Consider the following 25144-nt stretch of genomic DNA (forward strand, 5'->3'; position numbering starts at 1 on the left):
ACAGACATATTAGGCAAGCATTTTGGAGCTTTCACCTAAATAACTACAGGTGGTGAGATAAGCTGCACAATATAATTGACCTTTCAGTATATTGTTGCACACACACCATCTATTTAGCAAATGCCCTTGTTATCAACAGCAGCCTTTTAAACTCACCTGAGCTAACAGGTATGTGCGCTGGTTACTCTGCTGCGCTTAAAATTTCTTTTTTGGTTTGCTACAATGCCTTTTCTGAAACGTTGTCTCCTTCTGCTGGAACACTGACTTCTTTCATTTAATGCCTGCAGACTATAAAAGAGAACCCAACCCAAAAAGTTTGGTTGATTAGTCTGTGGCATTCTGTTAAACTGTTGCTTATGGCGGTCTCTGTGAGCTTCTCAGCGACATTCAGCCAGCCAGGTATCCTGCCTGCAGTAGATGGAATGTGGCAATGGAACGCTGGCTGCGCGTGTCATAATAGGCTCTGAGCCTTTATATACCTGTGCACAGCAGCAGCCACCTTCAGTCTGCTGCTGGACAGCCAGCAGCAGCAGCAGCAGGAGAGGTATGTAATCAGGAGCCCTCCTGCTAAGGGTAGACAGCTGCTCGTTCCACCCCACCCCCCGCCTTAATTGGTTCTCCTCCCTTCCAACGGTGTTGAGGCAGGTGGGAACAGCAGGGGGTGAAGGTGCTGTGTTTAAAGAGGTGGAGTTATGCAGATCTAAAACGCGTGGATTGCAGCAGCAGCAAGCCGAAAAGTGCAGGCATGTAAGGGATCTAGAGGTTGACAACATGTCTTCTTAACGGGAGTCCAGGAGCTCATCTCCACAAATGGACTTTTTAGGATCCTTGGGTGGCTCCGTAGTTTGAAACCAATTCTGGTTATCGCTTCTCGGCCTTTTGGCTACGACCAAGTGTTGTTGCTGGAAGACTCCAAAGCCTATCGCATCCTCGGCCTTGAGGCATCGGCAGTTCTACTGTCTTAAGCCTCCTGCTGCTATAGGGGGTGTGCGTGCTGAAGAGAACCAAGAAGGCGATCGACTTATCTGAATATGGCGATGGCGACATCGGCTACTCTCCGTTCTGCTGGAGCTGGCGACTTGAAGATCAAGAACTCTTTCAAGATTGAAGTTGAAGAGCGAGCCCGTGACAAGTTCTCCCTGTCTTTCTTCGTGAGGAAGGTCCTGCTTGAGATCCTGCAGGTGAAAAGGGAGAACATTCTGGCACTTCAAGATGCTCCTGGACGCTTTGTGCTTACCCTGACCTCTGAAGTGGCATCTCAGAATTTTTACCATCAGATCAAGCTGAGACTTCAGGAGGAAGATCTTAAAGGACTGTGTTTTGTGACCCTCTGCCTGGCAGAAGAGAAGTCTGTGGTGGTTCATATGAGCAATCCGCATGTCTCTGAAAAGGATGTGGCTGCGTTTCTGCATAACTATTGCTCTGAGGTCTACTTTTCTCACAAAATCATGAACTCTGAGAGGTTGTGGACCGGAAAATACAAGTTCATCGTGAAGCTGAGAGAAGGTTTGGGAATTGGTGGACTCATTCATCCGCCTCAGAGCTTCCTGATTGGCAGAGAGAGAGGAAGACTCTTCTATCCAGGGATGCCTATCTTCTGCAGAAAATGTATGGACTTTGGGCATTCCTTTGAGAGCTGCAAGGAGGAGAACGCTCTTTGCAAGAAGTGCTATCAAAAAGGACATGTCACTCTGAACTGCCCAAATCAGATGATCTGTAATATCTGCCGTATCCCTGGGCACTCTTTTCGGGATTGTCCGTTGAGAAAAAAGACCTTCAGCTATGCAGATGCAGCTCGGGGGGGAGCCCCTCCGAAGCGGTCCAGTCCTGAAGAACAAACAGACAAATCCAAGGACCCTCCCGGGAACCCTTCTGGGGATCCGCCCAAGGACACTGCTGGGGACCCGCCTGGGGATAGCATTGTTCTCAAGGATTGGTCGGAGAGTCCAGATGGTCATGTGGTGGAGGAGAATCCAGCTGAGTCTGAAGTGGAGATGGGAGAGGAGTCTTCTAAGGAGGCTGGTGGTGAGGAGGAGGAGGAGGAGATTAACATTGACGTGGAGGTTTTGAGGAAAAGGAAAAAGGAGAAGTCGAGTTTGTTTAAGGGAGAGAGCGCCAGCAAAAGACCTGCTGGGCGTTTGAAAATAGTCCTCCCTAATTACTCACCTAAACCGATCATCTCAGTTCCTAAACCTGTAAACCCATCTGATCCGGTGAACATCGAGGAATTCTCAGACACGGACGTTTCTGCGGGTCCCTCTACCCCGGTCGGATTCATGTCAGATACGGACTCAAGCTCTGTTTAAATGATTTATGGCTACACTCAAAATTGCCTCACTAAATGTGAGGAGTTTAAAGGGCTCTGTCAAGAGAGCTGCTTTATTTTCTTACCTGATGACTTTAGATGCTGATATTTTTTTACTTCAAGAATGCGGCATTGACCATGACCCTAACTATAACAAACTAAGGGAAGATTGGGCGAACGGACCTTCCATCTGGTCCGGTGAAAATGGATCGCGTGCTACTGGTTTTGGCGTCCTGTTTAAAAACAAAGACTTTAAGGTTACCTCGTTCACTGAAGTTGAACCTGGACGTGCACTAGTTGTTAATGTGAGTTACTGTGGATCCGAGTTCAAGCTGATTAATGTTTATGCATCTCCGATTAAAGAGGAAAGATCCAGTTTATTAGATATCATCAAACTCTTTATACCTGGTCCTACACCAACTGTGGTTGGCGGTGACTTCAATTGTATCCGGTCTGATGAAAATAGGACATCAGGTACTAGAAGGAAAGACAAAACTGAGATGCAGTTAAAAAATCTAATCGACGATACTTGCCTGAATGATGTCTGGAGAGTAAAGAATACCTCTGAACCAGGATACACTTGGGAGAACAATCTTCTAAAATCAAGAATTGACTTTGTTCTGACATCACAGAGTTTTAAAGTGAATAAAGTGGATCTAACAGGTAACATCTTTTCTGACCACAAAACGTTAATTACTCACTTGGAATTGCCCAGTCTAGAGAAAGGGCGAGGTGTCTGGAAGTTGAACACTCTGCTGCTGGAAGATGAAAGTATAAAAGAGGAATTTTTGAAATTTTATAAAAAACTACAGGGGAAAAAACATTATTACAAAAGAATTCTAGAATGGTGGGAGTATGTGAAGTCTCAAATTAGACATTTTTTTCTCTTAGCTGGCAAAAGGAAGGCCAGACAGAATCAGAAATGGTTTAAAGACCTGAATACAAAACTGCAAACAGGTTACAAACTCAGAAATGCAGGGATAGATATGGAGGATGTTATTTTACAAGTCAAAGAAGACATTAAAAAAGCAATTGAACAGAAAGGCAAAGAAATAATTTTCAACGCCAAGGTAGAACATATGGAAAAAAATGAAACATGTTCCAGGTTCTTTTTCAAAAAATCTTTAGAACGCAAAGAATTAATTAAAGAACTTGATGGTGAAACAACTAAAGATGGACTGTTGGACAAAGCGCAAACTTTTTATCAAAATCTTTTTAGCGAAAAGAAAATTGATGCTGATTTTTTACCTGATGCTCTTAATTCATTGCAGAATCACCTTCAAAAGCAAGATCAAGAGTTGTTGATTGAAGATATCTGTGAAGAAGAACTGCTAAGTGCAATCAAAAGCTTTTCTAGAGGAAAAACACCGGGTACTGACGGACTACAAATTGAATTTTATCTTACTTTTTGGGAGATTTTAAAAGACGACCTGTTTGAGATTTTTAAAGCTGTCTTTTTATGTGACAAATTGCCTGAATCTTGGAGAAGTGGTGTGGTCACCCTGCTTTTTAAAAAAGGAGATAAGACTAATCTAGAGAACTGGAGACCAATCACGTTACTCAACGTAGATTATAAAATTATGGCAAAAATCATGGTGAACAGAATGAAGAAGGTGATAGAGAAGGTCGTGCATCCTGATCAGGTATGTGGTGTGCCTGGTCGTACAATTGCAGAAAACTTGAATATTATACGGGACGCAATTTGGTATCAGCAAGAGAGGAAGCAAAAGCTAGCTCTTCTGTCCCTTGATTTCCAGAAAGCGTACGACAGAGTCTCTCATAAGTACCTGTATTCTGTGTTAAAGAAAATGAAATTCCCGGATGTTTTTATTAAGCACATTGCACTTTTATATGATGGAAGTTTTAGCAGGATTTTAATTAATGGTTTTTTATCTTCAGAAGTTGTTCTAAAGTCGGGCGTCAAACAAGGATGCCCACTTTCGCCTCTGCTCTTTATCTGCGCAATCGAGCCTCTACTGGCAATGTTGAGGAAAGATAAGATGGTGAAAGGTGTACCCATACCAGGTGGAAATGGACTAAGTACTAAGTCACTGGGGTACATGGATGACATCACGATCCTGTGCGACTCAGAACAATCGCTGAGAAGAGCAGTAAGAACTACTGATTTTTTCTGTTTAGCATCTGCCTTCAAACTGAACTTGGAGAAGAGCGAATGTCTTGGATTCGGTGATTGGTCAGATGCGCAGATTCCTCAACTTAAAATAAGAAGTGATAAGATCAAAATTTTAGGTGTTGTGTTTACAAAAAAGAATGATGGAGAAGAAAGTTGGCAGTTGGTGAAGGAGAAAATGCAAAAGAAGATAAGTTTATGGAAACTCAGAAAATTATCAATGGAAGGTAAAAACTTGATCATTAAGTCTTTGTTGTTGCCGATAATGTTGTTTTTAAGTATGTTGTACCCCCCGAATGAGAACACAGTAAAGTTTCTCCAGAGACAAATTTTTCTTTTTCTGTGGGGATCAAAAATGGAGAAGGTTCGAAGAGAGACAATGTACAAGCAGCATAAATATGGTGGAAAGAATATCCCAAATATCAAAAAATTTTTGTACCTAAAGTTCTTTAGTTTTTGCTTCAAAATGACCAATCTAAGAACTCATTGGTCTTTCTACTTAAGATATGCAGCTGGAGATATCTTTAGGAAAAGAAAGTGGATAACATTGCCCCCAAATTCTCCTGTCCTAATTACACCGCCAAAACAATATGTCTTACTAGAAAAAACAATTAGACTTTATAACTTACCTGAAGTAGATGTGGAGATGCTGTCAAATTCAAGAAGACTGGCTCTAGAGACAAAGAGAAAAGAAACGATGACAGCAGTGGCAAACTTTATATACACTAAAAGTGGAAGAATTTGGAGAATGACTTATGCACCTTATCTAACAAATGAATATAAAGACTTGGCATGGGCAATAGTGCAAGAATGTGTTCCTGTTAGATTTTTTCAACACAGAAGGGGATTGTGCAATACTGCAAGATGCCCTAGAACAGGCTGTGTTAGAGAGGAAACAGTTTTACACACCTTTTGGAACTGTTTTTATGCCCAAAATGTCTGGAAAGAAGTTGGAAGTCTCTTAAAGTTTGTTACTGGTCTTAAGTTTTTAAATCACGAAGTAGTTTTATATGGAAATTTTACATGTCAATCAAAAGAAAAAGAAAGAGTCATTTGGATAATGATAAATGGAATAAAGAATGCGCTATGGAAAGTCCGAAACATATTGCTTTTTAAAAGAGATTTTATAAGTGAAAGTGAATGCATAAAATTAGCACTAAGTGAAATATATATTTATTACCTGTTAGATCTGAAGAGAATTGGGAAAAAAAGAGCCAAGAGTCTATGGAACTTTCATCTGTGGAACCTTGTAGCATGAACAGATTATAAGGCAAGAGAAATATTAGAAGAGAAATAACAACTGAAATATAAGAACAAAATGAAAAAGAAAAAAATCTGTTCTTATCAGTTTAATATCTGATACGTCCCCTATCTGGGGACCATATATTAAATGGATTTTTAGAACAGGGAGATGGAAAAAGAGCTTGCTCTGTCCACTCCACGCATTGACCTGGTATTGCAGTATCTCCAGGACCGGTGCACCCCTTCTTTAATGCAGTTTCTAAAATCAGAAAGAATTGAATTCAATGTTTTTTGTTCATTTTGCTTGTTTGTCGGATTTGGGGATGGACTCTTTGGCTTTGCTTTTCTTCTCCTCATTGGATTTTTCATGTTCAAAGTTGTAGAAGCCAGATTACAAGCTCATTTTGGTTCAACTTCAGCAACTGTGCATTGCATTGCCATGTAATGTGATGCAATGCTATCTTTCTAGCTCTCCCTTTTTACTTCCTTTTGGATAAACAGACATATTAGGCAAGCATTTTGGAGCTTTCACCTAAATAACTACAGGTGGTGAGATAAGCTGCACAATATAATTGACCTTTCAGTATATTGTTGCACACACACCATCTATTTAGCAAATGCCCTTGTTATCAACAGCAGCCTTTTAAACTCACCTGAGCTAACAGGTATGTGCGCTGGTTACTCTGCTGCGCTTAAAATTTCTTTTTTGGTTTGCTACAATGCCTTTTCTGAAACGTTGTCTCCTTCTGCTGGAACACTGACTTCTTTCATTTAATGCCTACAGACTATAAAAGAGAACCCAACCCAAAAAGTTTGGTTGATTAGTCTGTGGCATTCTGTTAAACTGTTGCTTATGGCGGTCTCTGTGAGCTTCTCAGCGACATTCAGCCAGCCAGGTATCCTGCCTGCAGTAGATGGAATGTGGCAATGGAACGCTGGCTGCGCGTGTCATAATAGGCTCTGAGCCTTTATATACCTGTGCACAGCAGCAGCCACCTTCAGTCTGCTGCTGGACAGCCAGCAGCAGCAGCAGCAGGAGAGGTATGTAATCAGGAGCCCTCCTGCTAAGGGTAGACAGCTGCTCGTTCCACCCCACCCCCCGCCTTAATTGGTTCTCCTCCCTTCCAACGGTGTTGAGGCGGGTGGGAACAGCAGGGGGTGAAGGTGCTGTGTTTAAAGAGGTGGAGTTATGCAGATCTAAAACGCGTGGATTGCAGCAGCAGCAAGCCGAAAAGTGCAGGCATGTAAGGGATCTAGAGGTTGACAACATGTCTTCTTAACGGGAGTCCAGGAGCTCATCTCCACAAATGGACTTTTCAGGATCCTTGGGTGGCTCCGTAGTTTGAAACCAATTCTGGTTATCGCTTCTCGGCCTTTTGGCTAAGATCAAGTGTAGTATCTGTTCTTATCAGTTTAATATCTGATACGTCCCCTATCTGGGGACCATATATTAAATGGATTTTTAGAACAGGGAGATGGAAAAAGAGCTTGCTCTGTCCACTCCACGCATTGACCTGGTATTGCAGTATCTCCAGGACCGGTGCACCCCTTCTTTAATGCAGTTTCTAAAATCAGAAAGAATTGAATTCAATGTTTTTTGTTCATTTTGCTTGTTTGTCGGATTTGGGGATGGACTCTTTGGCTTTGCTTTTCTTCTCCTCATTGGATTTTTCATGTTCAAAGTTGCAGAAGGCAGATTACAAGCTCATTTTGGTTCAACTTCAGCAACTGTGCATTGCATTGCCATGTAATGTGATGCAATGCTATCTTTCTAGCTCTCCCTTTTTACTTCCTTTTGGATAAACAGACATATTAGGCAAGCATTTTGGAGCTTTCACCTAAATAACTACAGGTGGTGAGATAAGCTGCACAATATAATTGACCTTTCAGTATATTGTTGCACACACACCATCTATTTAGCAAATGCCCTTGTTATCAACAGCAGCCTTTTAAACTCACCTGAGCTAACAGGTATGTGCGCTGGTTACTCTGCTGCGCTTAAAATTTCTTTTTTGGTTTGCTACAATGCCTTTTCTGAAACGTTGTCTCCTTCTGCTGGAACACTGACTTCTTTCATTTAATGCCTGCAGACTATAAAAGAGAACCCAACCCAAAAAGTTTGGTTGATTAGTCTGTGGCATTCTGTTAAACTGTTGCTTATGGCGGTCTCTGTGAGCTTCTCAGCGACATTCAGCCAGCCAGGTATCCTGCCTGCAGTAGATGGAATGTGGCAATGGAACGCTGGCTGCGCGTGTCATAATAGGCTCTGAGCCTTTATATACCTGTGCACAGCAGCAGCCACCTTCAGTCTGCTGCTGGACAGCCAGCAGCAGCAGCAGCAGGAGAGGTATGTAATCAGGAGCCCTCCTGCTAAGGGTAGACAGCTGCTCATTCCACCCCACCCCCCGCCTTAATTGGTTCTCCTCCCTTCCAACGGTGTTGAGGCGGGTGGGAACAGCAGGGGGTGAAGGTGCTGTGTTTAAAGAGGTGGAGTTATGCAGATCTAAAACGCGTGGATTGCAGCAGCAGCAAGCCGAAAAGTGCAGGCATGTAAGGGATCTAGAGGTTGACAACATGTCTTCTTAACGGGAGTCCAGGAGCTCATCTCCACAAATGGACTTTTCAGGATCCTTGGGTGGCTCCGTAGTTTGAAACCAATTCTGGTTATCGCTTCTCGGCCTTTTGGCTAAGATCAAGTGTAGTATCTGTTCTTATCAGTTTAATATCTGATACGTCCCCTATCTGGGGACCATATATTAAATGGATTTTTAGAACAGGGAGATGGAAAAAGAGCTTGCTCTGTCCACTCCACGCATTGACCTGGTATTGCAGTATCTCCAGGACCGGTGCACCCCTTCTTTAATGCAGTTTCTAAAATCAGAAAGAATTGAATTCAATGTTTTTTGTTCATTTTGCTTGTTTGTCGGATTTGGGGATGGACTCTTTGGCTTTGCTTTTCTTCTCCTCATTGGATTTTTCATGTTCAAAGCTGCAGAAGCCAGATTACAAGCTCATTTTGGTTCAACTTCAGCAACTGTGCATTGCATTGCCATGTAATGTGATGCAATGCTATCTTTCTAGCTCTCCCTTTTTACTTCCTTTTGGATAAACAGACATATTAGGCAAGCATTTTGGAGCTTTCACCTAAATAACTACAGGTGGTGAGATAAGCTGCACAATATAATTGACCTTTCAGTATATTGTTGCACACACACCATCTATTTAGCAAATGCCCTTGTTATCAACAGCAGCCTTTTAAACTCACCTGAGCTAACAGGTATGTGCGCTGGTTACTCTGCTGCGCTTAAAATTTCTTTTTTGGTTTGCTACAATGCCTTTTCTGAAACGTTGTCTCCTTCTGCTGGAACACTGACTTCTTTCATTTAATGCCTGCAGACTATAAAAGAGAACCCAACCCAAAAAGTTTGGTTGATTAGTCTGTGGCATTCTGTTAAACTGTTGCTTATGGCGGTCTCTGTGAGCTTCTCAGCGACATTCAGCCAGCCAGGTATCCTGCCTGCAGTAGATGGAATGTGGCAATGGAACGCTGGCTGCGCGTGTCATAATAGGCTCTGAGCCTTTATATACCTGTGCACAGCAGCAGCCACCTTCAGTCTGCTGCTGGACAGCCAGCAGCAGCAGCAGCAGGAGAGGTATGTAATCAGGAGCCCTCCTGCTAAGGGTAGACAGCTGCTCGTTCCACCCCACCCCCCGCCTTAATTGGTTCTCCTCCCTTCCAACGGTGTTGAGGCGGGTGGGAACAGCAGGGGGTGAAGGTGCTGTGTTTAAAGAGGTGGAGTTATGCAGATCTAAAACACGTGGATTGCAGCAGCAGCAAGCCGAAAAGTGCAGGCATGTAAGGGATCTAGAGGTTGACAACATGTCTTCTTAACGGGAGTCCAGGAGCTCATCTCCACAAATGGACTTTTCAGGATCCTTGGGTGGCTCCGTAGTTTGAAACCAATTCTGGTTATCGCTTCTCGGCCTTTTGGCTAAGATCAAGTGTAGTATCTGTTCTTATCAGTTTAATACTTGATACGTCCCCTATCTGGGGACCATATATTAAATGGATTTTTAGAACAGGGAGATGGAAAAAGAGCTTGCTCTGTCCACTCCACGCATTGACCTGGTATTGCAGTATCTCCAGGACCGGTGCAACCCTTCTTTAATGCAGTTTCTAAAATCAGAAAGAATTGAATTCAATGTTTTTTGTTCATTTTGCTTGTTTGTCGGATTTGGGGATGGACTCTTTGGCTTTGCTTTTCTTCTCCTCATTGGATTTTTCATGTTCAAAGTTGCAGAAGCCAGATTACAAGCTCATTTTGGTTCAACTTCAGCAACTGTGCATTGCATTGCCATGTAATGTGATGCAATGCTATCTTTCTAGCTCTCCCTTTTTACTTCCTTTTGGATAAACAGACATATTAGGCAAGCATTTTGGAGCTTTCACCTAAATAACTACAGGTGGTGAGATAAGCTGCACAATATAATTGACCTTTCAGTATATTGTTGCACACACACCATCTATTTAGCAAATTCCCTTGTTATCAACAGCAGCCTTTTAAACTCACCTGAGCTAACAGGTATGTGCGCTGGTTACTCTGCTGCGCTTAAAATTTCTTTTTTGGTGTGCAACAATGCCTTTTCTGAAACGTTGTCTCCTTCTGCTGGAACACTGACTTCTTTCATTTAATGCCTGCAGACTATAAAAGAGAACCCAACCCAAAAAGTTTGGTTGATTAGTCTGTGGCATTCTGTTAAACTGTTGCTTATGGCGGTCTCTGTGAGCTTCTCAGCGACATTCAGCCAGCCAGGTATCCTGCCTGCAGTAGATGGAATGTGGCAATGGAACGCTGGCTGCGCGTGTCATAATAGGCTCTGAGCCTTTATATACCTGTGCACAGCAGCAGCCACCTTCAGTCTGCTGCTGGACAGCCAGCAGCAGCAGCAGCAGGAGAGGTATGTAATCAGGAGCCCTCCTGCTAAGGGTAGACAGCTGCTCGTTCCACCCCACCCCCCGCCTTAATTGGTTCTCCTCCCTTCCAACGGTGTTGAGGCGGGTGGGAACAGCAGGGGGTGAAGGTGCTGTGTTTAAAGAGGTGGAGTTATGCAGATCTAAAACGCGTGGATTGCAGCAGCAGCAAGCCGAAAAGTGCAGGCATGTAAGGGATCTAGAGGTTGACAACATGTCTTCTTAACGGGAGTCCAGGAGCTCATCTCCACAAATGGACTTTTCAGGATCCTTGGGTGGCTCCGTAGTTTGAAACCAATTCTGGTTATCGCTTCTCGGCCTTTTGGCTAAGATCAAGTGTAGTATCTGTTCTTATCAGTTTAATATCTGATACGTCCCCTATCTGGGGACCATATATTAAATGGATTTTTAGAACAGGGAGATGGAAAAAGAGCTTGCTCTGTCCACTCCACGCATTGACCTGGTATTGCAGTATCTCCAGGACCGGTGCACCCCTTCTTTAATGCAGTTTCTAAAATCAGAAAGAATTGAATTCAATGTTTTTTGTTCATTTTGCTTGTTTGTCGGATTTGGGGATGGACTCTTTGGCTTTGCTTTTCTTCTCCTCATTGGATTTTTCATGTTCAAAGTTGCAGAAGCCAGATTACAAGCTCATTTTGGTTCAACTTCAGCAACTGTGCATTGCATTGCCATGTAATGTGATGCAATGCTATCTTTCTAGCTCTCCCTTTTTACTTCCTTTTGGATAAACAGACATATTAGGCAAGCATTTTGGAGCTTTCACCTAAATAACTACAGGTGGTGAGATAAGCTGCACAATATAATTGACCTTTCAGTATATTGTTGCACACACACCATCTATTTAGCAAATTCCCTTGTTATCAACAGCAGCCTTTTAAACTCACCTGAGCTAACAGGTATGTGCGCTGGTTACTCTGCTGCGCTTAAAATTTCTTTTTTGGTTTGCAACAATGCCTTTTCTGAAACGTTGTCTCCTTCTGCTGGAACACTGACTTCTTTCATTTAATGCCTGCAGACTATAAAAGAGAACCCAACCCAAAAAGTTTGGTTGATTAGTCTGTGGCATTCTGTTAAACTGTTGCTTATGGCGGTCTCTGTGAGCTTCTCAGCGACATTCAGCCAGCCAGGTATCCTGCCTGCAGTAGATGGAATGTGGCAATGGAACGCTGGCTGCGCGTGTCATAATAGGCTCTGAGCCTTTATATACCTGTGCACAGCAGCAGCCACCTTCAGTCTGCTGCTGGACAGCCAGCAGCAGCAGCAGCAGGAGAGGTATGTAATCAGGAGCCCTCCTGCTAAGGGTAGACAGCTGCTCGTTCCACCCCACCCCCCGCCTTAATTGGTTCTCCTCCCTTCCAATGGTGTTGAGGTGGGTGGGAACAGCAGGGGGTGAAGGTGCTGTGTTTAAAGAGGTGGAGTTATGCAGATCTAAAACGCGTGGATTGCAGCAGCAGCAAGCCGAAAAGTGCAGGCATGTAAGGGATCTAGAGGTTGACAACATGTCTTCTTAACGGGAGTCCAGGAGCTCATCTCCACAAATGGACTTTTCAGGATCCTTGGGTGGCTCCGTAGTTTGAAACCAATTCTGGTTATCGCTTCTCGGCCTTTTGGCTAAGATCAAGTGTAGTATCTGTTCTTATCAGTTTAATATCTGATACGTCCCCTATCTGGGGACCATATATTAAATGGATTTTTAGAACAGGGAGATGGAAAAAGAGCTTGCTCTGTCCACTCCACGCATTGACCTGGTATTGCAGTATCTCCAGGACCGGTGCACCCCTTCTTTAATGCAGTTTCTAAAATCAGAAAGAATTGAATTCAATGTTTTTTGTTCATTTTGCTTGTTTGTCGGATTTGGGGATGGACTCTTTGGCTTTGCTTTTCTTCTCCTCATTGGATTTTTCATGTTCAAAGTTGCAGAAGCCAGATTACAAGCTCATTTTGGTTCAACTTCAGCAACTGTGCATTGCATTGCCATGTAATGTGATGCAATGCTATCTTTCTAGCTCTCCCTTTTTACTTCCTTTTGGATAAACAGACATATTAGGCAAGCATTTTGGAGCTTTCACCTAAATAACTACAGGTGGTGAGATAAGCTGCACAATATAATTGACCTTTCAGTATATTGTTGCACACACACCATCTATTTAGCAAATGCCCTTGTTATCAACAGCAGCCTTTTAAACTCACCTGAGCTAACAGGTATGTGCGCTGGTTACTCTGCTGCGCTTAAAATTTCTTTTTTGGTTTGCTACAATGCCTTTTCTGAAACGTTGTCTCCTTCTGCTGGAACACTGACTTCTTTCATTTAATGCCTGCAGACTATAAAAGAGAACCCAACCCAAAAAGTTTGGTTGATTAGTCTGTGGCATTCTGTTAAACTGTTGCTTATGGCGGTCTCTGTGAGCTTCTCAGCGACATTCAGCCAGCCAGGTATCCTGCCTGCAGTAGATGGAATGTGGCAATGGAACGCTGGCTGCGCGTGTCATAATAGGCTCTGAGCCTTTATATACCTGTGCACAGCAGCAGCCACCTTCAGTCTGCTGCTGGACAGCCAGCAGCAGCAGCAGCAGGAGAGGTATGTAATCAGGAGCCCTCCTGCTAAGGGTAGACAGCTGCTCGTTCCACCCCACCCCCCGCCTTAATTGGTTCTCCTCCCTTCCAACGGTGTTGAGGCGGGTGGGAACAGCAGGGGGTGAAGGTGCTGTGTTTAAAGAGGTGGAGTTATGCAGATCTAAAACGCGTGGATTGCAGCAGCAGCAAGCCGAAAAGTGCAGGCATGTAAGGGATCTAGAGGTTGACAACATGTCTTCTTAACGGGAGTCCAGGAGCTCATCTCCACAAATGGACTTTTCAGGATCCTTGGGTGGCTCCGTAGTTTGAAACCAATTCTGGTTATCGCTTCTCGGCCTTTTGGCTAAGATCAAGTGTAGTATCTGTTCTTATCAGTTTAATATCTGATACGTCCCCTATCTGGGGACCATATATTAAATGGATTTTTAGAACAGGGAGATGGAAAAAGAGCTTGCTCTGTCCACTCCACGCATTGACCTGGTATTGCAGTATCTCCAGGACCGGTGCACCCCTTCTTTAATGCAGTTTCTAAAATCAGAAAGAATTGAATTCAATGTTTTTTGTTCATTTTGCTTGTTTGTCGGATTTGGGGATGGACTCTTTGGCTTTGCTTTTCTTCTCCTCATTGGATTTTTCATGTTCAAAGTTGCAGAAGCCAGATTACAAGCTCATTTTGGTTCAACTTCAGCAACTGTGCATTGCATTGCCATGTAATGTGATGCAATGCTATCTTTCTAGCTCTCCCTTTTTACTTCCTTTTGGATAAACAGACATATTAGGCAAGCATTTTGGAGCTTTCACCTAAATAACTACAGGTGATGAGATAAGCTGCACAATATAATTGACCTTTCAGTATATTGTTGCACACACACCATCTATTTAGCAAATGCCCTTGTTATCAACAGCAGCCTTTTAAACTCACCTGAGCTAACAGGTATGTGCGCTGGTTACTCTGCTGCGCTTAAAATTTCTTTTTTGGTTTGCTACAATGCCTTTTCTGAAACGTTGTCTCCTTCTGCTGGAACACTGACTTCTTTCATTTAATGCCTGCAGACTATAAAAGAGAACCCAACCCAAAAAGTTTGGTTGATTAGTCTGTGGCATTCTGTTAAACTGTTGCTTATGGCGGTCTCTGTGAGCTTCTCAGCGACATTCAGCCAGCCAGGTATCCTGCCTGCAGTAGATGGAATGTGGCAATGGAACGCTGGCTGCGCGTGTCATAATAGGCTCTGAGCCTTTATATACCTGTGCACAGCAGCAGCCACCTTCAGTCTGCTGCTGGACAGCCAGCAGCAGCAGCAGCAGGAGAGGTATGTAATCAGGAGCCCTCCTGCTAAGGGTAGACAGCTGCTCGTTCCACCCCACCCCCCGCCTTAATTGGTTCTCCTCCCTTCCAACGGTGTTGAGGCGGGTGGGAACAGCAGGGGGTGAAGGTGCTGTGTTTAAAGAGGTGGAGTTATGCAGATCTAAAACGCGTGGATTGCAGCAGCAGCAAGCCGAAAAGTGCAGGCATGTAAGGGATCTAGAGGTTGACAACATGTCTTCTTAATGGGAGTCCAGGAGCTCATCTCCACAAATGGACTTTTCAGGATCCTTGGGTGGCTCCGTAGTTTGAAACCAATTCTGGTTATCGCTTCTCGGCCTTTTGGCTAAGATCAAGTGTAGTATCTGTTCTTATCAGTTTAATATCTGATACGTCCCCTATCTGGGGACCATATATTAAATGGATTTTTAGAACAGGGAGATGGAAAAAGAGCTTGCTCTGTCCACTCCACGCATTGACCTGGTATTGCAGTATCTCCAGGACCGGTGCACCCCTTCTTTAATGCAGTTTCTAAAATCAGAAAGAATTGAATTCAATGTTTTTTGTTCATTTTGCTTGTTTGTCGGATTTGGGGATGGACTCTTTGGCTTTGCTTTTCTTCTCCTCATTGGATTTTTCATGTTCAAAGTTGCAGAAGCCAGATTACAAGCTCATTTTGGTTCAACTTCAGCAACTGTGCATTGCATTGCCATGTAATGTGATGCAATGCTATCTTTCTAGCTCTCCCTTTTTACTTCCTTTTGGATAAACAGACATATTAGGCAAGCATTTTGGAGCTTTCACCTAAATAACTACAGGTGGTGAGATAAGCTGCACAATATAATTGACCTTTCAGTATATTGTTGCACACACACCATCTATTTAGCAAATGCCCTTGTTATCAACAGCAGCCTTTTAAACTCACCTGAGCTAACAGGTATGTGCGCTGGTTACTCTGCTGCGCTTAAAATTTCTTTTTTGGTTTGCTACAATGCCTTTTCTGAAACGTTGTCTCCTTCTGCTGGAACACTGACTTCTTTCATTTAATGCCTGCAGACTATAAAAGAGAACCCAACCCAAAAAGTTTGGTTGATTAGTCTGTGGCATTCTGTTAAACTGTTGCTTATGGCGGTCTCTGTGAGCTTCTCAGCGACATTCAGCCAGCCAGGTATCCTGCCTGCAGTAGATGGAATGTGGCAATGGAACGCTGGCTGCGCGTGTCATAATAGGCTCTGAGCCTTTATATACCTGTGCACAGCAGCAGCCACCTTCAGTCTGCTGCTGGACAGCCAGCAGCAGCAGCAGCAGGAGAGGTATGTAATCAGGAGCCCTCCTGCTAAGGGTAGACAGCTGCTCGTTCCACCCCACCCCCCGCCTTAATTGGTTCTCCTCCCTTCCAACGGTGTTGAGGCGGGTGGGAACAGCAGGGGGTGAAGGTGCTGTGTTTAAAGAGGTGGAGTTATGCAGATCTAAAACGCGTGGATTGCAGCAGCAGCAAGCCGAAAAGTGCAGGCATGTAAGGGATCTAGAGGTTGACAACATGTCTTCTTAACGGGAGTCCAGGAGCTCATCTCCACAAATGGACTTTTCAGGATCCTTGGGTGGCTCCGTAGTTTGAAACCAATTCTGGTTATCGCTTCTCGGCCTTTTGGCTAAGATCAAGTGTAGTATCTGTTCTTATCAGTTTAATATCTGATACGTCCCCTATCTGGGGACCATATATTAAATGGATTTTTAGAACAGGGAGATGGAAAAAGAGCTTGCTCTGTCCACTCCACGCATTGACCTGGTATTGCAGTATCTCCAGGACCGGTGCACCCCTTCTTTAATGCAGTTTCTAAAATCAGAAAGAATTGAATTCAATGTTTTTTGTTCATTTTGCTTGTTTGTCGGATTTGGGGATGGACTCTTTGGCTTTGCTTTTCTTCTCCTCATTGGATTTTTCATGTTCAAAGTTGCAGAAGCCAGATTACAAGCTCATTTTGGTTCAACTTCAGCAACTGTGCATTGCATTGCCATGTAATGTGATGCAATGCTATCTTTCTAGCTCTCCCTTTTTACTTCCTTTTGGATAAACAGACATATTAGGCAAGCATTTTGGAGCTTTCACCTAAATAACTACAGGTGGTGAGATAAGCTGCACAATATAATTGACCTTTCAGTATATTGTTGCACACACACCATCTATTTAGCAAATGCCCTTGTTATCAACAGCAGCCTTTTAAACTCACCTGAGCTAACAGGTATGTGCGCTGGTTACTCTGCTGCGCTTAAAATTTCTTTTTTGGTTTGCTACAATGCCTTTTCTGAAACGTTGTCTCCTTCTGCTGGAACACTGACTTCTTTCATTTAATGCCTGCAGACTATAAAAGAGAACCCAACCCAAAAAGTTTGGTTGATTAGTCTGTGGCATTCTGTTAAACTGTTGCTTATGGCGGTCTCTGTGAGCTTCTCAGCGACATTCAGCCAGCCAGGTATCCTGCCTGCAGTAGATGGAATGTGGCAATGGAACGCTGGCTGTGCGTGTCATAATAGGCTCTGAGCCTTTATATACCTGTGCACAGCAGCAGCCACCTTCAGTCTGCTGCTGGACAGCCAGCAGCAGCAGCAGCAGGAGAGGTATGTAATCAGGAGCCCTCCTGCTAAGGGTAGACAGCTGCTCGTTCCACCCCACCCCCCGCCTTAATTGGTTCTCCTCCCTTCCAACGGTGTTGAGGCGGGTGGGAACAGCAGGGGGTGAAGGTGCTGTGTTTAAAGAGGTGGAGTTATGCAGATCTAAAACGCGTGGATTGCAGCAGCAGCAAGCCGAAAAGTGCAGGCATGTAAGGGATCTAGAGGTTGACAACATGTCTTCTTAACGGGAGTCCAGGAGCTCATCTCCACAAATGGACTTTTCAGGATCCTTGGGTGGCTCCGTAGTTTGAAACCAATTCTGGTTATCGCTTCTCGGCCTTTTGGCTAAGATCAAGTGTAGTATCTGTTCTTATCAGTTTAATATCTGATACATCCCCTATCTGGGGACCATATATTAAATGGATTTTTAGAACAGGGAGATGGAAAAAGAGCTTGCTCTGTCCACTCCACGCATTGACCTGGTATTGCAGTATCTCCAGGACCGGTGCACCCCTTCTTTAATGCAGTTTCTAAAATCAGAAAGAATTGAATTCAATGTTTTTTGTTCATTTTGCTTGTTTGTCGGATTTGGGGATGGACTCTTTGGCTTTGCTTTTCTTCTCCTCATTGGATTTTTCATGTTCAAAGTTGCAGAAGCCAGATTACAAGCTCATTTTGGTTCAACTTCAGCAACTGTGCATTGCATTGCCATGTAATGTGATGCAATGCTATCTTTCTAGCTCTCCCTTTTTACTTCCTTTTGGATAAACAGACATATTAGGCAAGCATTTTGGAGCTTTCACCTAAATAACTACAGGTGGTGAGATAAGCTGCACAATATAATTGACCTTTCAGTATATTGTTGCACACACACCATCTATTTAGCAAATGCCCTTGTTATCAACAGCAGCCTTTTAAACTCACCTGAGCTAACAGGTATGTGCGCTGGTTACTCTGCTGCGCTTAAAATTTCTTTTTTGGTTTGCTACAATGCCTTTTCTGAAACGTTGTCTCCTTCTGCTGGAACACTGACTTCTTTCATTTAATGCCTGCAGACTATAAAAGAGAACCCAACCCAAAAAGTTTGGTTGATTAGTCTGTGGCATTCTGTTAAACTGTTGCTTATGGCGGTCTCTGTGAGCTTCTCAGCGACATTCAGCCAGCCAGGTATCCTGCCTGCAGTAGATGGAATGTGGCAATGGAACGCTGGCTGCGCGTGTCATAATAGGCTCTGAGCCTTTATATACCTGTGCACAGCAGCAGCCACCTTCAGTCTGCTGCTGGACAGCCAGCAGCAGCAGCAGCAGGAGAGGTATGTAATCAGGAGCCCTCCTGCTAAGGGTAGACAGCTGCTCGTTCCACCCCACCCCCCGCCTTAATTGGTTCTCCTCCCTTCCAACGGTGTTGAGGCGGGTGGGAACAGCAGGGGGTGAAGGTGCTGTGTTTAAAGAGGTGGAGTTATGCAGATCTAAAACGCGTGGATTGCAGCAGCAGCAAGCCGAAAAGTGCAGGCATGTAAGGGATCTAGAGGTTGACAACATGTCCTCTTAACGGGAGTCCAGGAGCTCATCTCCACAAATGGACTTTTCAGGATCCTTGGGTGGCTCCGTAGTTTGAAACCAATTCTGGTTATCGCTTCTCGGCCTTTTGGCTAAGATCAAGTGTAGTATCTGTTCTTATCAGTTTAATATCTGATACGTCCCCTATCTGGGGACCATATATTAAATGGATTTTTAGAACAGGGAGATGGAAAAAGAGCTTGCTCTGTCCACTCCACGCATTGACCTGGTATTGCAGTATCTCCAGGACCGGTGCACCCCTTCTTTAATGCAGTTTCTAAAATCAGAAAGAATTGAATTCAATGTTTTTTGTTCATTTTGCTTGTTTGTCGGATTTGGGGATGGACTCTTTGGCTTTGCTTTTCTTCTCCTCATTGGATTTTTCATGTTCAAAGTTGCAGAAGCCAGATTACAAGCTCATTTTGGTTCAACTTCAGCAACTGTGCATTGCATTGCCATGTAATGTGATGCAATGCTATCTTTCTAGCTCTCCCTTTTTACTTCCTTTAGGATAAACAGACATATTAGGCAAGCATTTTGGAGCTTTCACCTAAATAACTACAGGTGGTGAGATAAGCTGCACAATATAATTGACCTTTCAGTATATTGTTGCACACACACCATCTATTTAGCAAATGCCCTTGTTATCAACAGCAGCCTTTTAAACTCACCTGAGCTAACAGGTATGTGCGCTGGTTACTCTGCTGCGCTTAAAATTTCTTTTTTGGTTTGCTACAATGCCTTTTCTGAAACGTTGTCTCCTTCTGCTGGAACACTGACTTCTTTCATTTAATGCCTGCAGACTATAAAAGAGAACCCAACCCAAAAAGTTTGGTTGATTAGTCTGTGGCATTCTGTTAAACTGTTGCTTATGGCGGTCTCTGTGAGCTTCTCAGCGACATTCAGCCAGCCAGGTATCCTGCCTGCAGTAGATGGAATATGGCAATGGAACGCTGGCTGCGCGTGTCATAATAGGCTCTGAGCCTTTATATACCTGTGCACAGCAGCAGCCACCTTCAGTCTGCTGCTGGACAGCCAGCAGCAGCAGCAGCAGGAGAGGTATGTAATCAGGAGCCCTCCTGCTAAGGGTAGACAGCTGCTCGTTCCACCCCACCCCCCGCCTTAATTGGTTCTCCTCCCTTCCAACAGTGTTGAGGCGGGTGGGAACAGCAGGGGGTGAAGGTGCTGTGTTTAAAGAGGTGGAGTTATGCAGATCTAAAACGCGTGGATTGCAGCAGCAGCAAGCCGAAAAGTGCAGGCATGTAAGGGATCTAGAGGTTGACAACATGTCCTCTTAACGGGAGTCCAGGAGCTCATCTCCACAAATGGACTTTTCAGGATCCTTGGGTGGCTCCGTAGTTTGAAACCAATTCTGGTTATCGCTTCTCGGCCTTTTGGCTAAGATCAAGTGTAGTATCTGTTCTTATCAGTTTAATATCTGATACGTCCCCTATCTGGGGACCATATATTAAATGGATTTTTAGAACAGGGAGATGGAAAAAGAGCTTGCTCTGTCCACTCCACGCATTGACCTGGTATTGCAGTATCTCCAGGACCGGTGCACCCCTTCTTTAATGCAGTTTCTAAAATCAGAAAGAATTGAATTCAATGTTTTTTGTTCATTTTGCTTGTTTGTCGGATTTGGGGATGGACTCTTTGGCTTTGCTTTTCTTCTCCTCATTGGATTTTTCATGTTCAAAGTTGCAGAAGCCAGATTACAAGCTCATTTTGGTTCAACTTCAGCAACTGTGCATTGCATTGCCATGTAATGTGATGCAATGCTATCTTTCTAGCTCTCCCTTTTTACTTCCTTTAGGATAAACAGACATATTAGGCAAGCATTTTGGAGCTTTCACCTAAATAACTACAGGTGGTGAGATAAGCTGCACAATATAATTGACCTTTCAGTATATTGTTGCACACACACCATCTATTTAGCAAATGCCCTTGTTATCAACAGCAGCCTTTTAAACTCACCTGAGCTAACAGGTATGTGCGCTGGTTACTCTGCTGCGCTTAAAATTTCTTTTTTGGTTTGCTACAATGCCTTTTCTGAAACGTTGTCTCCTTCTGCTGGAACACTGACTTCTTTCATTTAATGCCTGCAGACTATAAAAGAGAACCCAACCCAAAAAGTTTGGTTGATTAGTCTGTGGCATTCTGTTAAACTGTTGCTTATGGCGGTCTCTGTGAGCTTCTCAGCGACATTCAGCCAGCCAGGTATCCTGCCTGCAGTAGATGGAATATGGCAATGGAACGCTGGCTGCGCGTGTCATAATAGGCTCTGAGCCTTTATATACCTGTGCACAGCAGCAGCCACCTTCAGTCTGCTGCTGGACAGCCAGCAGCAGCAGCAGCAGGAGAGGTATGTAATCAGGAGCCCTCCTGCTAAGGGTAGACAGCTGCTCGTTCCACCCCACCCCCCGCCTTAATTGGTTCTCCTCCCTTCCAACAGTGTTGAGGCGGGTGGGAACAGCAGGGGGTGAAGGTGCTGTGTTTAAAGAGGTGGAGTTATGCAGATCTAAAACGCGTGGATTGCAGCAGCAGCAAGCCGAAAAGTGCAGGCATGTAAGGGATCTAGAGGTTGAGAACATGTCTTCTTAACGGGAGTCCAGGAGCTCATCTCCACAAATGGACTTTTCAGGATCCTTGGGTGGCTCCGTAGTTTGAAACCAATTCTGGTTATCGCTTCTCGGCCTTTTGGCTAAGATCAAGTGTAGTATCTGTTCTTATCAGTTTAATATCTGATACGTCCCCTATCTGGGGACCATATATTAAATGGATTTTTAGAACAGGGAGATGGAAAAAGAGCTTGCTCTGTCCACTCCACGCATTGACCTGGTATTGCAGTATCTCCAGGACCGGTGCACCCCTTCTTTAATGCAGTTTCTAAAATCAGAAAGAATTGAATTCAATGTTTTTTGTTCATTTTGCTTGTTTGTCGGATTTGGGGATGGACTCTTTGGCTTTGCTTTTCTTCTCCTCATTGGATTTTTCATGTTCAAAGTTGCAGAAGCCAGATTACAAGCTCATTTTGGTTCAACTTCAGCAACTGTGCATTGCATTGCCATGTAATGTGATGCAATGCTATCTTTCTAGCTCTCCCTTTTTACTTCCTTTTGGATAAACAGACATATTAGGCAAGCATTTTGGAGCTTTCACCTAAATAACTACAGGTGGTGAGATAAGCTGCACAATATAATTGACCTTTCAGTATATTGTTGCACACACACCATCTATTTAGCAAATGCCCTTGTTATCAACAGCAGCCTTTTAAACTCACCTGAGCTAACAGGTATGTGCGCTGGTTACTCTGCTGCGCTTAAAATTTCTTTTTTGGTTTGCTACAATGCCTTTTCTGAAACGTTGTCTCCTTCTGCTGGAACACTGACTTCTTTCATTTAATGCCTGCAGACTATAAAAGAGAACCCAACCCAAAAAGTTTGGTTGATTAGTCTGTGGCATTCTGTTAAACTGTTGCTTATGGCGGTCTCTGTGAGCTTCTCAGCGACATTCAGCCAGCCAGGTATCCTGCCTGCAGTAGATGGAATGTGGCAATGGAACGCTGGCTGCGCGTGTCATAATAGGCTCTGAGCCTTTATATACCTGTGCACAGCAGCAGCCACCTTCAGTCTGCTGCTGGACAGCCAGCAGCAGCAGCAGCAGGAGAGGTATGTAATCAGGAGCCCTCCTGCTAAGGGTAGACAGCTGCTCGTTCCACCCCACCCCCCGCCTTAATTGGTTCTCCTCCCTTCCAACGGTGTTGAGGCGGGTGGGAACAGCAGGGGGTGAAGGTGCTGTGTTTAAAGAGGTGGAGTTATGCAGATCTAAAACGCGTGGATTGCAGCAGCAGCAAGCCGAAAAGTGCAGGCATGTAAGGGATCTAGAGGTTGACAACATGTCTTCTTAACGGGAGTCCAGGAGCTCATCTCCACAAATGGACTTTTCAGGATCCTTGGGTGGCTCCGTAGTTTGAAACCAATTCTGGTTATCGCTTCTCGGCCTTTTGGCTAAGATACCACATCTTGCCAGAAGGATTCTAAGCCAATCGTGCCCTTGGCCTTGAGGCATCGGCGGTGTAAAAGCCGTCTTAAGCCTCATGCTGCTTTAGGGGGCAGATACGCAAAGAAACCAAGAAGGCGATCGACCCTATCTACCTTTTGAAGATGGCATCAGCAGTAGCGGCCGCAGTGCGCTATGCCAGAGCTGGTGACCTTCGCATCAAGAACTCTTTCAAGATCGAAGTGGACGATGCATCCAAGGAGAAGATGACCTTGAAGTTTTTCGTGAGGAGAGTGCTGCTGGAGATCCTAGGAGTAAAGAGGGAAGACATCCTGGCCCTTCAAGATCGCCCCGGTTCCTTCACTTTGACTCTGGAGTCGGAGTATGCGTGCCAGAACCTCTTCCGCCAGATTCACCTGCACCTTTCAGATGAGGATCTTAAAGGACTCACCTTTGTCATCCTTTACTCCGGTGGAGAGAAGCCGCTCGTGGTTCAGATGAGCAACCCTCATGTTCCCTTAGTTAATATTATTTGCTTTCTTCAAAACTATTTCCCAGAACTGCGGTATTCCCACAAGGTCATGAATGAGGAAAACCTCTGGACGGGAAAGCATAAATTTTTTGTTAAATTTTGTGAAGATCCAAATGGCATTGGTGGTCAGCGTCATCCTCCGTCAAGTTTCCTGATCGGTAGGGAGCGGGGGCGCCTCTTCTACCCGGACATGCCCCTCTTCTGCCGGAAATGCATGTGTTTCGGTCACACTTATGAGAACTGCAAGGAGGAGGTGGCAATCTGTAAGAAGTGCTACAAGCATGGACATGCCACAATGGACTGTACCAATGAGATGGTGTGCAACATCTGCCGGGTCCCAGGTCACTCCTTCCGGGAGTGTCCTTTGAAGAAAAAGGCGGAAACCTATGCTGAAACGCTGGCAAAGCAACCTGCCCGTGTGCCTCCATCTGCTCCCGGGGGGCAGAGGCAACCCTCTGCTGTTCCTGCTCCTGCGGGTGCGTCTACAGCGCGGGGGCAGTCTTCTAGCTCTCCAGTACCTGCTCCACAGACCAAGCCTGCTAGTACATCAGGTGGTACGTCTGCACCTGCTGCACAGAGGAAGCCAACCAACCCTCCTGCTCCTGCTGCTAAGGGGGGTCCCACCAGTGCTCCTGTATCTACTGTGCGAACACAACCCCCTGTAGGCGGGTCCACAAGCACTTCAGTGCCTGCTGCACAGGGAAAACCTGCCAGTTCTCCTATTCCTGCTGCGCATAAGCCCACGTCTATGCAGAAACCTCCAGCTGAGAAACCTGTCCGTCCTGAGAGGAGGGAAGCTTCATCTAAGGACTGGGCTGCTGATTCTGATCCGGGTGATATGGTGGTGGAGGGGAGTCCCTCTGCTGAAATCGGGACATTTAGCTCGGAGGAAGAAGCAATGGAGCTGGAAACTCGTAGGAAAAGGAAAACAGATGATAGGTCTGATGAGAATGTGGCCAGGGAGACTTCCAAGAAGTGTCCATTAAAACCAAGTCTTCTGCAATACAAGCCAATGGCTCCCGCTGCCCCTCCTGAGGAGCCAAGGCCTTCAGACCCTATAAACATTTCTTTTTCGGACTCAGAAGTGCAGAGCCCGTTAACATCGGTGGGCTTTATGTCTGATTCTGACAGTAGTGTGACCTGAACTATCCTATCATGACCTCATCAATTAAAGTAGCCTCGCTCAATGTGAGGAGTATAAGGGGCTCTACAAGAAGGGCTGCTTTGTTTTCCTACCTGTCAACAGTGGACTGTGATGTCTTTTGTTTGCAAGAATGTAACATTGACTTTGATATGAATTATGCAGATTTAAGAAAAGATTGGCCTCATGGGCCCTCTATCTGGTCCGGAGATAATGAAAATCGTTCCTCTGGCATTGGAGTGCTGTTTAGGTCGCATGACTTTAAAATCAACTCTTTTGTGGACATTTCTTCTGGACGTGCTCTTTTCTTAAATATTAGTTTTAAAGGTGTGGACTTTAGACTTTTGAACATTTATGCTTCTCCGGTGAAGGAAGAGAGACATCAGTTGTTTGAAGATGTGCAATATTACCTACCTGGTTCATCGCCTCTGATGTTCTGTGGGGATTTCAATTGTGTCTTGCCTGGTGAAGGGAGAAGCGGGAGTTCCACCGTTCCTAAAAAAGACAAAACAGAGAAACAACTAAAGGATTTGTTAACTGATTTTTTTCTTAGAGACTCCTGGAAAGAGATCCGTAGTAATGATCCCGGTTATACTTGGGAGAACTCTTCTTCTAAATCTCGTATTGATTTTATTTTCATGTCCCAATATGTGAATGTCAAATCTGTTGTCTTAATCCCAAACATTTTTTCAGATCATAAGATGTTGCTATCAGAGTTAGAATTACCTGGGCTTGTCAAGGCAAGAGGA

The 25144-nt window shown here is 44.4% G+C and overlaps 13 non-coding genes across 13 annotated transcripts; all 13 read left to right on the forward strand.

The window, feature by feature from the left end:
- Positions 1–5741: 5741 nt before the first annotated feature.
- Positions 5742–5923, forward strand: LOC141221591 (U2 spliceosomal RNA). The gene has a single exon (XR_012289608.1). It is a non-coding gene; the product is annotated as a U2 spliceosomal RNA (small nuclear RNA).
- Positions 5924–7038: 1115 nt separating this feature from the next.
- LOC141221296 (U2 spliceosomal RNA) lies at positions 7039–7229 on the forward strand. The gene has a single exon (XR_012289333.1). It is a non-coding gene; the product is annotated as a U2 spliceosomal RNA (small nuclear RNA).
- Positions 7230–8344: 1115 nt separating this feature from the next.
- On the forward strand, positions 8345–8535 carry LOC141221297 (U2 spliceosomal RNA). The gene has a single exon (XR_012289334.1). It is a non-coding gene; the product is annotated as a U2 spliceosomal RNA (small nuclear RNA).
- A 1115-nt stretch (positions 8536–9650) lies between these two features.
- LOC141221518 (U2 spliceosomal RNA) lies at positions 9651–9841 on the forward strand. Its single transcript, XR_012289548.1, has one exon. It is a non-coding gene; the product is annotated as a U2 spliceosomal RNA (small nuclear RNA).
- A 1115-nt stretch (positions 9842–10956) lies between these two features.
- Positions 10957–11147, forward strand: LOC141221298 (U2 spliceosomal RNA). Its single transcript, XR_012289335.1, has one exon. It is a non-coding gene; the product is annotated as a U2 spliceosomal RNA (small nuclear RNA).
- Positions 11148–12262: 1115 nt separating this feature from the next.
- LOC141221300 (U2 spliceosomal RNA) lies at positions 12263–12453 on the forward strand. Its single transcript, XR_012289336.1, has one exon. It is a non-coding gene; the product is annotated as a U2 spliceosomal RNA (small nuclear RNA).
- A 1115-nt stretch (positions 12454–13568) lies between these two features.
- LOC141221301 (U2 spliceosomal RNA) lies at positions 13569–13759 on the forward strand. Its single transcript, XR_012289337.1, has one exon. It is a non-coding gene; the product is annotated as a U2 spliceosomal RNA (small nuclear RNA).
- A 1115-nt stretch (positions 13760–14874) lies between these two features.
- Positions 14875–15065, forward strand: LOC141221303 (U2 spliceosomal RNA). Its single transcript, XR_012289339.1, has one exon. It is a non-coding gene; the product is annotated as a U2 spliceosomal RNA (small nuclear RNA).
- A 1115-nt stretch (positions 15066–16180) lies between these two features.
- On the forward strand, positions 16181–16371 carry LOC141221304 (U2 spliceosomal RNA). The gene has a single exon (XR_012289340.1). It is a non-coding gene; the product is annotated as a U2 spliceosomal RNA (small nuclear RNA).
- Positions 16372–17486: 1115 nt separating this feature from the next.
- On the forward strand, positions 17487–17677 carry LOC141221480 (U2 spliceosomal RNA). The gene has a single exon (XR_012289511.1). It is a non-coding gene; the product is annotated as a U2 spliceosomal RNA (small nuclear RNA).
- A 1115-nt stretch (positions 17678–18792) lies between these two features.
- Positions 18793–18983, forward strand: LOC141221305 (U2 spliceosomal RNA). Its single transcript, XR_012289341.1, has one exon. It is a non-coding gene; the product is annotated as a U2 spliceosomal RNA (small nuclear RNA).
- Positions 18984–20098: 1115 nt separating this feature from the next.
- LOC141221306 (U2 spliceosomal RNA) lies at positions 20099–20289 on the forward strand. The gene has a single exon (XR_012289342.1). It is a non-coding gene; the product is annotated as a U2 spliceosomal RNA (small nuclear RNA).
- Positions 20290–21404: 1115 nt separating this feature from the next.
- On the forward strand, positions 21405–21595 carry LOC141221307 (U2 spliceosomal RNA). Its single transcript, XR_012289343.1, has one exon. It is a non-coding gene; the product is annotated as a U2 spliceosomal RNA (small nuclear RNA).
- The last annotated feature ends 3549 nt before the right edge of the window (positions 21596–25144 follow it).

This window comes from Phyllobates terribilis, unplaced genomic scaffold (genome assembly GCF_046119375.1).
Source record: "Phyllobates terribilis strain yellow unplaced genomic scaffold, ASM4611937v1 Scaffold_325__1_contigs__length_2139453, whole genome shotgun sequence".
Lineage (NCBI taxonomy): Eukaryota > Metazoa > Chordata > Amphibia > Anura > Dendrobatidae > Phyllobates > Phyllobates terribilis.